The sequence below is a fragment of the Coregonus lavaretus genome (genome assembly GCF_964263955.1).
Source record: "Coregonus lavaretus genome assembly, chromosome: 5".
In the NCBI taxonomy this organism is placed as follows: Eukaryota; Metazoa; Chordata; class Actinopteri; order Salmoniformes; family Salmonidae; genus Coregonus; species Coregonus lavaretus.
Genome location: NC_139992.1, coordinates 21477514 through 21492362, shown reverse-complemented (window position 1 = coordinate 21492362; position 14849 = coordinate 21477514).

Genomic DNA, 14849 nt, shown 5'->3' with positions numbered 1-14849 from the left:
GGCTACAAAATGGGGCTACAAAATGTACTCAGAACATTAGATTTTTTTGTACAATGCAGATATTGCTTTGACATGTATTCCAGAAAAGTTGATGACAGCTTTGAACACTCTTGGCATTCTCTCAACCAGCTTCACCTGGAATGCTTTTCCAACAGTCTTGAAGGAGTTCCCACATATGCTGAGCACTTGTTGGCTGCTTTTGCCTTGAATTCTAAATAAATCACAGACAGTGTCACCAGCAAAGCACCCCCACACCATAACATCTCCTCCTCCATGCTTTACGGTGGGAACTACACATGCAGAGATCATCCGTTCACCCACACCGCGTCTCACAAAGACACTGTTGTATCTCTTTGCTTATTTGAGCTGTACTTGCCATAATATGGACTTGGTCTTTTACCAAATAGGGCTACAAAATGGGGTTACAAAATGTACTCAGAACATTAGATTTTTTTGTACAATGCAGATATTGCTTTGACATGTATTCCAGAAAAGTTGATGACAGCTTTGAACACTCTTGGCATTCTCTCAACCAGCTTCACCTGGAATGCTTTTCCAACAGTCTTGAAGGAGTTCCCACATATGCTGAGCACTTGTTGGCTGCTTTTGCCTTGAATTCTAAATAAATCACAGACAGTGTCACCAGCAAAGCACCCCCACACCATAACATCTCCTCCTCCATGCTTTACGGTGGGAACTACACATGCAGAGATCATCCGTTCACCCACACCGCGTCTCACAAAGACACTGTTGTATCTCTTTGCTTATTTGAGCTGTACTTGCCATAATATGGACTTGGTCTTTTACCAAATAGGGCTACAAAATGGGGCTACAAAATGTACTCAGAACATTAGATTTTTTTGTACAATGCAGATATTGCTTTGACATGTATTCCAGAAAAGTTGATGACAGCTTTGAACACTCTTGGCATTCTCTCAACCAGCTTCACCTGGAATGCTTTTCCAACAGTCTTGAAGGAGTTCCCACATATGCTGAGCACTTGTTGGCTGCTTTTGCCTTGAATTCTAAATAAATCACAGACAGTGTCACCAGCAAAGCACCCCCACACCATAACATCTCCTCCTCCATGCTTTACGGTGGGAACTACACATGCAGAGATCATCCGTTCACCCACACCGCGTCTCACAAAGACACTGTTGTATCTCTTTGCTTATTTGAGCTGTACTTGCCATAATATGGACTTGGTCTTTTACCAAATAGGGCTACAAAATGGGGCTACAAAATGTACTAAGAACATTAGATTTTTTTGTACAATGAAGATATTGCTTTGACATGTATTCCAGAAAAGTTGATGACAGCTTTGAACACTCTTGGCATTCTCTCAACCAGCTTCACCTGGAATGCTTTTCCAACAGTCTTGAAGGAGTTCCCACATATGCTGAGCACTTGTTGGCTGCTTTTGCCTTGAATTCTAAATAAATCACAGACAGTGTCACCAGCAAAGCACCCCCACACCATAACATCTCCTCCTCCATGCTTTACGGTGGGAACTACACATGCAGAGATCATCCGTTCACCCACACCGCGTTTCACAAAGACACTGTTGTATCTCTTTGCTTATTTGAGCTGTACTTGCCATAATATGGACTTGGTCTTTTACCAAATAGGGCTACAAAATGGGGCTACAAAATGTACTCAGAACATTAGATTTTTTTGTACAATGCAGATATTGCTTTGACATGTATTCCAGAAAAGTTGATGACAGCTTTGAACACTCTTGGCATTCTCTCAACCAGCTTCACCTGGAATGCTTTTCCAACAGTCTTGAAGGAGTTCCCACATATGCTGAGCACTTGTTGGCTGCTTTTGCCTTGAATTCTAAATAAATCACAGACAGTGTAACCAGCAAAGCTCCCCCACACCATAACATCTCCTCCTCCATGCTTTACGGTGGGAACTACACATGCAGAGATCATCCGTTCACCCACACCGCGTCTCACAAAGACACTGTTGTATCTCTTTGCTTATTTGAGCTGTACTTGCCATAATATGGACTTGGTCTTTTACCAAATAGGGCTACAAAATGGGGTTACAAAATGTACTCAGAACATTAGATTTTTTTGTACAATGCAGATATTGCTTTGACATGTATTCCAGAAAAGTTGATGACAGCTTTGAACACTCTTGGCATTCTCTCAACCAGCTTCACCTGGAATGCTTTTCCAACAGTCTTGAAGGAGTTCCCACATATGCTGAGCACTTGTTGGCTGCTTTTGCCTTGAATTCTAAATAAATCACAGACAGTGTCACCAGCAAAGCACCCCCACACCATAACATCTCCTCCTCCATGCTTTACGGTGGGAACTACACATGCAGAGATCATCCGTTCACCCACACCGCGTCTCACAAAGACACTGTTGTATCTCTTTGCTTATTTGAGCTGTACTTGCCATAATATGGACTTGGTCTTTTACCAAATAGGGCTACAAAATGGGGCTACAAAATGTACTCAGAACATTAGATTTTTTTGTACAATGCAGATATTGCTTTGACATGTATTCCAGAAAAGTTGATGACAGCTTTGAACACTCTTGGCATTCTCTCAACCAGCTTCACCTGGAATGCTTTTCCAACAGTCTTGAAGGAGTTCCCACATATGCTGAGCACTTGTTGGCTGCTTTTGCCTTGAATTCTAAATAAATCACAGACAGTGTCACCAGCAAAGCACCCCCACACCATAACATCTCCTCCTCCATGCTTTACGGTGGGAACTACACATGCAGAGATCATCCGTTCACCCACACCGCGTCTCACAAAGACACTGTTGTATCTCTTTGCTTATTTGAGCTGTACTTGCCATAATATGGACTTGGTCTTTTACCAAATAGGGCTACAAAATGGGGCTACAAAATGTACTAAGAACATTAGATTGTTTTGTACAATGAAGATATTGCTTTGACATGTATTCCAGAAAAGTTGATGACAGCTTTGAACACTCTTGGCATTCTCTCAACCAGCTTCACCTGGAATGCTTTTCCAACAGTCTTGAAGGAGTTCCCACATATGCTGAGCACTTGTTGGCTGCTTTTGCCTTGAATTCTAAATAAATCACAGACAGTGTCACCAGCAAAGCACCCCCACACCATAACATCTCCTCCTCCATGCTTTACGGTGGGAACTACACATGCAGAGATCATCCGTTCACCCACACCGCGTTTCACAAAGACACTGTTGTATCTCTTTGCTTATTTGAGCTGTACTTGCCATAATATGGACTTGGTCTTTTACCAAATAGGGCTACAAAATGGGGCTACAAAATGTACTCAGAACATTAGATTTTTTTGTACAATGCAGATATTGCTTTGACATGTATTCCAGAAAAGTTGATGACAGCTTTGAACACTCTTGGCATTCTCTCAACCAGCTTCACCTGGAATGCTTTTCCAACAGTCTTGAAGGAGTTCCCACATATGCTGAGCACTTGTTGGCTGCTTTTGCCTTGAATTCTAAATAAATCACAGACAGTGTAACCAGCAAAGCTCCCCCACACCATAACATCTCCTCCTCCATGCTTTACGGTGGGAACTACACATGCAGAGATCATCCGTTCACCCACACCGCGTTTCACAAAACACTGTTGTATCTCTTTGCTTATTTGAGCTGTACTTGCCATAATATGGACTTGGTCTTTTACCAAATAGGGCTACAAAATGGGGCTACAAAATGTACTCAGAACATTAGATTTTTTTGTACAATGCAGATATTGCTTTGACATGTATTCCAGAAAAGTTGATGACAGCTTTGAACACTCTTGGCATTCACTCAACCAGCTTCACCTGGAATGCTTTTCCAACAGTCTTGAAGGAGTTCCCACATATGCTGAGCACTTGTTGGCTTCTTTTGCCTTGAATTCTAAATAAATCACAGACAGTGTCACCAGCAAAGCACCCCCACACCATAACATCTCCTCCTCCATGCTTTACGGTGGGAACTACACATGCAGAGATCATCCGTTCACCCACACCGCATCTCACAAAGACACTGTTGTATCTCTTTGCTTATTTGAGCTGTACTTGCCATAATATGGACTTGGTCTTTTACCAAATAGGGCTACAAAATGGGGCTACAAAATGTACTCAGAACATTAGATTTTTTTGTACAATGCAGATATTGCTTTGACATGTATTCCAGAAAAGTTGATGACAGCTTTGAACACTCTTGGCATTCTCTCAACCAGCTTCACCTGGAATGCTTTTCCAACAGTCTTGAAGGAGTTCCCACATATGCTGAGCACTTGTTGGCTGCTTTTGCCTTGAATTCTAAATAAATCACAGACAGTGTAACCAGCAAAGCACCCCCACACCATAACATCTCCTCCTCCATGCTTTACGGTGGGAACTACACATGCAGAGATCATCCGTTCACCCACACCGCGTCTCACAAAGACACTGTTGTATCTCTTTGCTTATTTGAGCTGTACTTGCCATAATATGGACTTGGTCTTTTACCAAATAGGGCTACAAAATGGGGTTACAAAATGTACTCAGAACATTAGATTTTTTTGTACAATGCAGATATTGCTTTGACATGTATTCCAGAAAAGTTGATGACAGCTTTGAACACTCTTGGCATTCTCTCAACCAGCTTCACCTGGAATGCTTTTCCAACAGTCTTGAAGGAGTTCCCACATATGCTGAGCACTTGTTGGCTGCTTTTGCCTTGAATTCTAAATAAATCACAGACAGTGTCACCAGCAAAGCACCCCCACACCATAACATCTCCTCCTCCATGCTTTACGGTGGGAACTACACATGCAGAGATCATCCGTTCACCCACACCGCGTCTCACAAAGACACTGTTGTATCTCTTTGCTTATTTGAGCTGTACTTGCCATAATATGGACTTGGTCTTTTACCAAATAGGGCTACAAAATGGGGCTACAAAATGTACTCAGAACATTAGATTTTTTTGTACAATGCAGATATTGCTTTGACATGTATTCCAGAAAAGTTGATGACAGCTTTGAACACTCTTGGCATTCTCTCAACCAGCTTCACCTGGAATGCTTTTCCAACAGTCTTGAAGGAGTTCCCACATATGCTGAGCACTTGTTGGCTGCTTTTGCCTTGAATTCTAAATAAATCACAGACAGTGTCACCAGCAAAGCACCCCCACACCATAACATCTCCTCCTCCATGCTTTACGGTGGGAACTACACATGCAGAGATCATCCGTTCACCCACACCGCGTCTCACAAAGACACTGTTGTATCTCTTTGCTTATTTGAGCTGTACTTGCCATAATATGGACTTGGTCTTTTACCAAATAGGGCTACAAAATGGGGCTACAAAATGTACTAAGAACATTAGATTTTTTTGTACAATGAAGATATTGCTTTGACATGTATTCCAGAAAAGTTGATGACAGCTTTGAACACTCTTGGCATTCTCTCAACCAGCTTCACCTGGAATGCTTTTCCAACAGTCTTGAAGGAGTTCCCACATATGCTGAGCACTTGTTGGCTGCTTTTGCCTTGAATTCTAAATAAATCACAGACAGTGTCACCAGCAAAGCACCCCCACACCATAACATCTCCTCCTCCATGCTTTACGGTGGGAACTACACATGCAGAGATCATCCGTTCACCCACACCGCGTTTCACAAAGACACTGTTGTATCTCTTTGCTTATTTGAGCTGTACTTGCCATAATATGGACTTGGTCTTTTACCAAATAGGGCTACAAAATGGGGCTACAAAATGTACTCAGAACATTAGATTTTTTTGTACAATGCAGATATTGCTTTGACATGTATTCCAGAAAAGTTGATGACAGCTTTGAACACTCTTGGCATTCTCTCAACCAGCTTCACCTGGAATGCTTTTCCAACAGTCTTGAAGGAGTTCCCACATATGCTGAGCACTTGTTGGCTGCTTTTGCCTTGAATTCTAAATAAATCACAGACAGTGTCACCAGCAAAGCACCCCCACACCATAACATCTCCTCCTCCATGCTTTACGGTGGGAACTACACATGCAGAGATCATCCGTTCACCCACACCGCGTCTCACAAAGACACTGTTGTATCTCTTTGCTTATTTGAGCTGTACTTGCCATAATATGGACTTGGTCTTTTACCAAATAGGGCTACAAAATGGGGCTACAAAATGTACTCAGAACATTAGATTTTTTTGTACAATGCAGATATTGCTTTGACATGTATTCCAGAAAAGTTGATGACAGCTTTGAACACTCTTGGCATTCTCTCAACCAGCTTCACCTGGAATGCTTTTCCAACAGTCTTGAAGGAGTTCCCACATATGCTGAGCACTTGTTGGCTGCTTTTGCCTTGAATTCTAAATAAATCACAGACAGTGTCACCAGCAAAGCACCCCCACACCATAACATCTCCTCCTCCATGCTTTACGGTGGGAACTACACATGCAGAGATCATCCGTTCACCCACACCGCGTCTCACAAAGACACTGTTGTATCTCTTTGCTTATTTGAGCTGTACTTGCCATAATATGGACTTGGTCTTTTACCAAATAGGGCTACAAAATGGGGCTACAAAATGTACTAAGAACATTAGATTTTTTTGTACAATGAAGATATTGCTTTGACATGTATTCCAGAAAAGTTGATGACAGCTTTGAACACTCTTGGCATTCTCTCAACCAGCTTCACCTGGAATGCTTTTCCAACAGTCTTGAAGGAGTTCCCACATATGCTGAGCACTTGTTGGCTGCTTTTGCCTTGAATTCTAAATAAATCACAGACAGTGTCACCAGCAAAGCACCCCCACACCATAACATCTCCTCCTCCATGCTTTACGGTGGGAACTACACATGCAGAGATCATCCGTTCACCCACACCGCGTTTCACAAAGACACTGTTGTATCTCTTTGCTTATTTGAGCTGTACTTGCCATAATATGGACTTGGTCTTTTACCAAATAGGGCTACAAAATGGGGCTACAAAATATACTCAGAACATTAGATTTTTTTGTACAATGAAGATATTGCTTTGACATGTATTCCAGAAAAGTTGATGACAGCTTTGAACACTCTTGGCATTCTCTCAACCAGCTTCACCTGGAATGCTTTTCCAACAGTCTTGAAGGAGTTCCCACATATGCTGAGCACTTGTTGGCTGCTTTTGCCTTGAATTCTAAATATATCACAGACAGTGTCACCAGCAAAGCACCCCCACACCATAACATCTCCTCCTCCATGCTTTACGGTGGGAACTACACATGCAGAGATCATCCGTTCACCCACACTGCGTTTCACAAAACACTGTTGTATCTCTTTGCTTATTTGAGCTGAACTTGCCATAATATGGACTTGGTCTTTTACCAAATAGGGCTACAAAATGGGGCTACAAAATGTACTCAGAACATTAGATTTTTTTGTACAATGCAGATATTGCTTTGACATGTATTCCAGAAAAGTTGATGACAGCTTTGAACACTCTTGGCATTCTCTCAACCAGCTTCACCTGGAATGCTTTTCCAACAGTCTTGAAGGAGTTCCCACATATGCTGAGCACTTGTTGGCTGCTTTTGCCTTGAATTCTAAATATATCACAGACAGTGTCACCAGCAAAGCACCCCCACACCATAACATCTCCTCCTCCATGCTTTACGGTGGGAACTACACATGCAGAGATCATCCGTTCACCCACACCGCGTTTCACAAAACACTGTTGTATCTCTTTGCTTATTTGAGCTGTACTTGCCATAATATGGACTTGGTCTTTTACCAAATAGGGCTACAAAATGGGGCTACAAAATGTACTCAGAACATTAGATTTTTTTGTACAATGCAGATATTGCTTTGACATGTATTCCAGAAAAGTTGATGACAGCTTTGAACACTCTTGGCATTCTCTCAACCAGCTTCACCTGGAATGCTTTTCCAACAGTCTTGAAGGAGTTCCCACATATGCTGAGCACTTGTTGGCTGCTTTTGCCTTGAATTCTAAATATATCACAGACAGTGTCACCAGCAAAGCACCCCCACACCATAACATCTCCTCCTCCATGCTTTACGGTGGGAACTACACATGCAGAGATCATCCGTTCACCCACACCGCGTTTCACAAAACACTGTTGTATCTCTTTGCTTATTTGAGCTGTACTTGCCATAATATGGACTTGGTCTTTTACCAAATAGGGCTACAAAATGGGGCTACAAAATGTACTCAGAACATTAGATTTTTTTGTACAATGCAGATATTGCTTTGACATGTATTCCAGAAAAGTTGATGACAGCTTTGAACACTCTTGGCATTCTCTCAACCAGCTTCACCTGGAATGCTTTTCCAACAGTCTTGAAGGAGTTCCCACATATGCTGAGCACTTGTTGGCTGCTTTTGCCTTGAATTCTAAATATATCACAGACAGTGTCACCAGCAAAGCACCCCCACACCATAACATCTCCTCCTCCATGCTTTACGGTGGGAACTACACATGCAGAGATCATCCGTTCACCCACACCGCGTTTCACAAAATACTGTTGTATCTCTTTGCTTATTTGAGCTGTACTTGCCATAATATGGACTTGGTCTTTTACCAAATAGGGCTACAAAATGGGGCTACAAAATGTACTCAGAACATTAGATTTTTTTGTACAATGCAGATATTGCTTTGACATGTATTCCAGAAAAGTTGATGACAGCTTTGAACACTCTTGGCATTCTCTCAACCAGCTTCACCTGGAATGCTTTTCCAACAGTCTTGAAGGAGTTCCCACATATGCTGAGCACTTGTTGGCTGCTTTTGCCTTGAATTCTAAATAAATCACAGACAGTGTCACCAGCAAAGCACCCCCACACCATAACATCTCCTCCTCCATGCTTTACGGTGGGAACTACACATGCAGAGATCATCCGTTCACCCACACCGCGTTTCACAAAACACTGTTGTATCTCTTTGCTTATTTGAGCTGTACTTGCCATAATATGGACTTGGTCTTTTACCAAATAGGGCTACAAAATGGGGCTACAAAATGTACTCAGAACATTAGATTTTTTTGTACAATGCAGATATTGCTTTGACATGTATTCCAGAAAAGTTGATGACAGCTTTGAACACTCTTGGCATTCTCTCAACCAGCTTCACCTGGAATGCTTTTCCAACAGTCTTGAAGGAGTTCCCACATATGCTGAGCACTTGTTGGCTTCTTTTGCCTTGAATTCTAAATAAATCACAGACAGTGTCACCAGCAAAGCACCCCCACACCATAACATCTCCTCCTCCATGCTTTACGGTGGGAACTACACATGCAGAGATCATCTGTTCACCCACACCGCATCTCACAAAGACACTGTTGTATCTCTTTGCTTATTTGAGCTGTACTTGCCATAATATGGACTTGGTCTTTTACCAAATAGGGCTACAAAATGGGGCTACAAAATGTACTCAGAACATTAGATTTTTTTGTACAATGCAGATATTGCTTTGACATGTATTCCAGAAAAGTTGATGACAGCTTTGAACACTCTTGGCATTCTCTCAACCAGCTTCACCTGGAATGCTTTTCCAACAGTCTTGAAGGAGTTCCCACATATGCTGAGCACTTGTTGGCTGCTTTTGCCTTGAATTCTAAATAAATCACAGACAGTGTAACCAGCAAAGCACCCCCACACCATAACATCTCCTCCTCCATGCTTTACGGTGGGAACTACACATGCAGAGATCATCCGTTCACCCACACCGCGTTTCACAAAACACTGTTGTATCTCTTTGCTTATTTGAGCTGTACTTGCCATAATATGGACTTGGTCTTTTACCAAATAGGGCTACAAAATGGGGCTACAAAATGTACTCAGAACATTAGATTTTTTTGTACAATGCAGATATTGCTTTGACATGTATTCCAGAAAAGTTGATGACAGCTTTGAACACTCTTGGCATTCTCTCAACCAGCTTCACCTGGAATGCTTTTCCAACAGTCTTGAAGGAGTTCCCACATATGCTGAGCACTTGTTGGCTGCTTTTGCCTTGAATTCTAAATAAATCACAGACAGTGTCACCAGCAAAGCACCCCCACACCATAACATCTCCTCCTCCATGCTTTACGGTGGGAACTACACATGCAGAGATCATCCGTTCACCCACACCGCGTTTCACAAAACACTGTTGTATCTCTTTGCTTATTTGAGCTGTACTTGCCATAATATGGACTTGGTCTTTTACCAAATAGGGCTACAAAATGGGGCTACAAAATGTACTCAGAACATTAGATTTTTTTGTACAATGCAGATATTGCTTTGACATGTATTCCAGAAAAGTTGATGACAGCTTTGAACACTCTTGGCATTCTCTCAACCAGCTTCACCTGGAATGCTTTTCCAACAGTCTTGAAGGAGTTCCCACATATGCTGAGCACTTGTTGGCTTCTTTTGCCTTGAATTCTAAATAAATCACAGACAGTGTCACCAGCAAAGCACCCCCACACCATAACATCTCCTCCTCCATGCTTTACGGTGGGAACTACACATGCAGAGATCATCTGTTCACCCACACCGCATCTCACAAAGACACTGTTGTATCTCTTTGCTTATTTGAGCTGTACTTGCCATAATATGGACTTGGTCTTTTACCAAATAGGGCTACAAAATGGGGCTACAAAATGTACTCAGAACATTAGATTTTTTTGTACAATGCAGATATTGCTTTGACATGTATTCCAGAAAAGTTGATGACAGCTTTGAACACTCTTGGCATTCTCTCAACCAGCTTCACCTGGAATGCTTTTCCAACAGTCTTGAAGGAGTTCCCACATATGCTGAGCACTTGTTGGCTGCTTTTGCCTTGAATTCTAAATAAATCACAGACAGTGTAACCAGCAAAGCACCCCCACACCATAACATCTCCTCCTCCATGCTTTACGGTGGGAACTACACATGCAGAGATCATCCGTTCACCCACACCGCGTTTCACAAAACACTGTTGTATCTCTTTGCTTATTTGAGCTGTACTTGCCATAATATGGACTTGGTCTTTTACCAAATAGGGCTACAAAATGGGGCTACAAAATGTACTCAGAACATTAGATTTTTTTGTACAATGCAGATATTGCTTTGACATGTATTCCAGAAAAGTTGATGACAGCTTTGAACACTCTTGGCATTCACTCAACCAGCTTCACCTGGAATGCTTTTCCAACAGTCTTGAAGGAGTTCCCACATATGCTGAGCACTTGTTGGCTTCTTTTGCCTTGAATTCTAAATAAATCACAGACAGTGTCACCAGCAAAGCACCCCCACACCATAACATCTCCTACTCCATGCTTTACGGTGGGAACTACACATGCAGAGATCATCCGTTCACCCACACCGCATCTCACAAAGACACTGTTGTATCTCTTTGCTTATTTGAGCTGTACTTGCCATAATATGGACTTGGTCTTTTACCAAATAGGGCTACAAAATGGGGCTACAAAATGTACTCAGAACATTAGATTTTTTTGTACAATGCAGATATTGCTTTGACATGTATTCCAGAAAAGTTGATGACAGCTTTGAACACTCTTGGCATTCTCTCAACCAGCTTCACCTGGAATGCTTTTCCAACAGTCTTGAAGGAGTTCCCACATATGCTGAGCACTTGTTGGCTGCTTTTGCCTTGAATTCTAAATAAATCACAGACAGTGTAACCAGCAAAGCACCCCCACACCATAACATCTCCTCCTCCATGCTTTACGGTGGGAACTACACATGCAGAGATCATCCGTTCACCCACACCGCGTCTCACAAAGACACTGTTGTATCTCTTTGCTTATTTGAGCTGTACTTGCCATAATATGGACTTGGTCTTTTACCAAATAGGGCTACAAAATGGGGTTACAAAATGTACTCAGAACATTAGATTTTTTTGTACAATGCAGATATTGCTTTGACATGTATTCCAGAAAAGTTGATGACAGCTTTGAACACTCTTGGCATTCTCTCAACCAGCTTCACCTGGAATGCTTTTCCAACAGTCTTGAAGGAGTTCCCACATATGCTGAGCACTTGTTGGCTGCTTTTGCCTTGAATTCTAAATAAATCACAGACAGTGTCACCAGCAAAGCACCCCCACACCATAACATCTCCTCCTCCATGCTTTACGGTGGGAACTACACATGCAGAGATCATCCGTTCACCCACACCGCGTCTCACAAAGACACTGTTGTATCTCTTTGCTTATTTGAGCTGTACTTGCCATAATATGGACTTGGTCTTTTACCAAATAGGGCTACAAAATGGGGCTACAAAATGTACTCAGAACATTAGATTTTTTTGTACAATGCAGATATTGCTTTGACATGTATTCCAGAAAAGTTGATGACAGCTTTGAACACTCTTGGCATTCTCTCAACCAGCTTCACCTGGAATGCTTTTCCAACAGTCTTGAAGGAGTTCCCACATATGCTGAGCACTTGTTGGCTGCTTTTGCCTTGAATTCTAAATAAATCACAGACAGTGTCACCAGCAAAGCACCCCCACACCATAACATCTCCTCCTCCATGCTTTACGGTGGGAACTACACATGCAGAGATCATCCGTTCACCCACACCGCGTCTCACAAAGACACTGTTGTATCTCTTTGCTTATTTGAGCTGTACTTGCCATAATATGGACTTGGTCTTTTACCAAATAGGGCTACAAAATGGGGCTACAAAATGTACTAAGAACATTAGATTTTTTTGTACAATGCAGATATTGCTTTGACATGTATTCCAGAAAAGTTGATGACAGCTTTGAACACTCTTGGCATTCTCTCAACCAGCTTCACCTGGAATGCTTTTCCAACAGTCTTGAAGGAGTTCCCACATATGCTGAGCACTTGTTGGCTGCTTTTGCCTTGAATTCTAAATAAATCACAGACAGTGTAACCAGCAAAGCACCCCCACACCATAACATCTCCTCCTCCATGCTTTACGGTGGGAACTACACATGCAGAGATCATCCGTTCACCCACACCGCGTCTCACAAAGACACTGTTGTATCTCTTTGCTTATTTGAGCTGTACTTGCCATAATATGGACTTGGTCTTTTACCAAATAGGGCTACAAAATGGGGTTACAAAATGTACTCAGAACATTAGATTTTTTTGTACAATGCAGATATTGCTTTGACATGTATTCCAGAAAAGTTGATGACAGCTTTGAACACTCTTGGCATTCTCTCAACCAGCTTCACCTGGAATGCTTTTCCAACAGTCTTGAAGGAGTTCCCACATATGCTGAGCACTTGTTGGCTGCTTTTGCCTTGAATTCTAAATAAATCACAGACAGTGTCACCAGCAAAGCACCCCCACACCATAACATCTCCTCCTCCATGCTTTACGGTGGGAACTACACATGCAGAGATCATCCGTTCACCCACACCGCGTCTCACAAAGACACTGTTGTATCTCTTTGCTTATTTGAGCTGTACTTGCCATAATATGGACTTGGTCTTTTACCAAATAGGGCTACAAAATGGGGCTACAAAATGTACTCAGAACATTAGATTTTTTTGTACAATGCAGATATTGCTTTGACATGTATTCCAGAAAAGTTGATGACAGCTTTGAACACTCTTGGCATTCTCTCAACCAGCTTCACCTGGAATGCTTTTCCAACAGTCTTGAAGGAGTTCCCACATATGCTGAGCACTTGTTGGCTGCTTTTGCCTTGAATTCTAAATAAATCACAGACAGTGTCACCAGCAAAGCACCCCCACACCATAACATCTCCTCCTCCATGCTTTACGGTGGGAACTACACATGCAGAGATTCCGTTCACCCACACCGCGTCTCACAAAGACACTGTTGTATCTCTTTGCTTATTTGAGCTGTACTTGCCATAATATGGACTTGGTCTTTTACCAAATAGGGCTACAAAATGGGGCTACAAAATGTACTAAGAACATTAGATTTTTTTGTACAATGCAGATATTGCTTTGACATGTATTCCAGAAAAGTTGATGACAGCTTTGAACACTCTTGGCATTCTCTCAACCAGCTTCACCTGGAATGCTTTTCCAACAGTCTTGAAGGAGTTCCCACATATGCTGAGCACTTGTTGGCTGCTTTTGCCTTGAATTCTAAATAAATCACAGACAGTGTCACCAGCAAAGCACCCCCACACCATAACATCTCCTCCTCCATGCTTTACGGTGGGAACTACACATGCAGAGATCATCCGTTCACCCACACCGCGTTTCACAAAGACACTGTTGTATCTCTTTGCTTATTTGAGCTGTACTTGCCATAATATGGACTTGGTCTTTTACCAAATAGGGCTACAAAATGGGGCTACAAAATGTACTCAGAACATTAGATTTTTTTGTACAATGCAGATATTGCTTTGACATGTATTCCAGAAAAGTTGATGACAGCTTTGAACACTCTTGGCATTCTCTCAACCAGCTTCACCTGGAATGCTTTTCCAACAGTCTTGAAGGAGTTCCCACATATGCTGAGCACTTGTTGGCTGCTTTTGCCTTGAATTCTAAATAAATCACAGACAGTGTCACCAGCAAAGCACCCCCACACCATAACATCTCCTCCTCCATGCTTTACGGTGGGAACTACACATGCAGAGATCATCCGTTCACCCACACCGCGTCTCACAAAGACACTGTTGTATCTCTTTGCTTATTTGAGCTGTACTTGCCATAATATGGACTTGGTCTTTTACCAAATAGGGCTACAAAATGGGGCTACAAAATGTACTCAGAACATTAGATTTTTTTGTACAATGCAGATATTGCTTTGACATGTATTCCAGAAAAGTTGATGACAGCTTTGAACACTCTTGGCATTCTCTCAACCAGCTTCACCTGGAATGCTTTTCCAACAGTCTTGAAGGAGTTCCCACATATGCTGAGCACTTGTTGGCTGCTTTTGCCTTGA